The 1,848-nt window shown below is 42.7% G+C and overlaps 1 pseudogene; it reads left to right on the forward strand.

Annotated features, from left to right (window-relative positions):
- The first annotated feature begins 479 nt into the window (after positions 1-479).
- Positions 480-923, forward strand: LOC104863457 (annotated as a pseudogene).
- Positions 924-1,848: the final 925 nt, after the last annotated feature.

Here is a 1,848-nt window from a genome sequence, read left to right on the forward strand (position 1 = left end):
GGAATAGTGAAAACAGAGCCAACTCCATTCTTTAACATAAATTTCAATTCAAATTCTTATCACTGCCTAAAGGTGCTGCCTCTTTTTAAAAATTCTATACTTAAGCAACTTGATTGGACCGCGGCTGGCCTTTGAACAAGTGTCCAGCTCTAGACCAGATATGTGTTTAGAGCGTGAGAACAGCAAGACCATATAGAACGTGGGGTGGCCCTTTAGGTGGGGCAGATTCTCCTGGAGGGCCGGCCAGCAAGGGAAGTAATTATACATAGTAGTTCAAGGCAATAATCATTAGAAGTTTTACAGTATTTGATTTCAAGTCTCCCCATACTGGAGAACCACAGTTATTCCAAGGTTGCTGGAAGAGAGTTTACTGAGTTGATTCTGGGTTTTAAAATTTGTGAAGCTTAGGCTTGGGCAGGCCCGAGCTTCCCTGTTTGGTTGTAGTGCCGCACAGTGTGAACTTCTAGTCTACTTTAGCAACCATGCCGTCCAAGGACCTGCTGCAGTCCATGCAAGTCTTCAGTCTCAGGAAGATGGTCACAGCTGTGGCACACTGCAAATGGGGCAATGGCCTCATCAAAGTGAACAGACGTCCCCTGGAGATGATCGAGCCTCACACACTGCAACACAAGCTACTGGAGCTTGTTCTCCTGTAAGGGAGGGGACAGTTTGCTGGTGTTGACATCCATGTCTGTGTGAGGGGTGGTGGTCATGTGGCCCAGATTCACTCTATCCATCAGTCCATCACCAAAGCCCAGGTGTCCTATTACCAGAAATATGTTGATGAGGCTTCCAAGAAGGAGATGGAAGAAATTCTCATCCAGTACTACCAGACCTTGCTGGTAGCTGATCCCCATTGCTGAGAATCCAAAAAGCTTGGGGGCCCTGGTGCCCATGCTCTTTACCAGAAGTCCTACCGATAAGCTCATCATAAGAATCGGCATTGACCTTGATAATAAACATGGAATTTTAAGGTTGCAAAAAACATTTGTGAAACTTAGAACCTTCAATTTACAGGATCCTGAGAAGTTTCTGCTTTTGGAAGGAAAAAGAAAAATTGTATTTTTTTTAACTAGGAGAGCATCCATTTTCTAGGCAGAGACAGTAGGGTAGAACTCTCAGTCTTTTAACTACAATACTGTATGGTAGCTGTAAGGTCAGTAGATATGACTCAATACCTCAAGTGAACACTGAAATAGTGACATGGTTCAAATGTACAGTGACATGCTGAATATTTTGTACAATGTTACAAATTTTGAGCAGGACCAAGCTCTGTGGGAAGATTAATTTTCTAAACATAAATTTAAAAAGGTTTATCTACCAGACTCATCACTCATTTCTTGGAAGATATTTGTATTTTTTGAAATGTATACAACTGAGATCATAAGCCCACGTTCAAAAAGTAGGAATATTTATGCTTGAGCTTCTTCTCATCTCATGCTAGATGTGAAGGACTATGAATTGGAACTGGAGGAGCTCTGATGCAGTCTGAGAAATACATGGTTGAGCACACGACTACCAGCCAGGTCATGGGATCCAATTTCACCTTGAGAATGGAGTGGGTAACAATTACCCCATGGGAGATAGAGATTATTTCTCATCCTGTCCCGGGAAGATGATGGGGTGGGTTTCATATTGGAAGCAAGGAGGGTCTCACAGTTTTTACAGGGCCTGTGGTCCATGGAAAATGGCATGGTCAAAGCAGTTCATATCTGTGGAGGTAAGCCAGCATAGTCCTAGAGTTTGAAAAAAAGATGGTCAGGGATGACCTCTATAGAAGATGTGATTTTGGGACACTATGAATAGGATGTCTGATCTCCAGTTTTAACTTTCCTTTTTTACCCTTAG

This window comes from Fukomys damarensis, unplaced genomic scaffold, assembly GCF_012274545.1.
Source record: "Fukomys damarensis isolate Sample0158 unplaced genomic scaffold, DMR_v1.0_HiC HiC_scaffold_23, whole genome shotgun sequence".
NCBI lineage: Eukaryota > Metazoa > Chordata > Mammalia > Rodentia > Bathyergidae > Fukomys > Fukomys damarensis.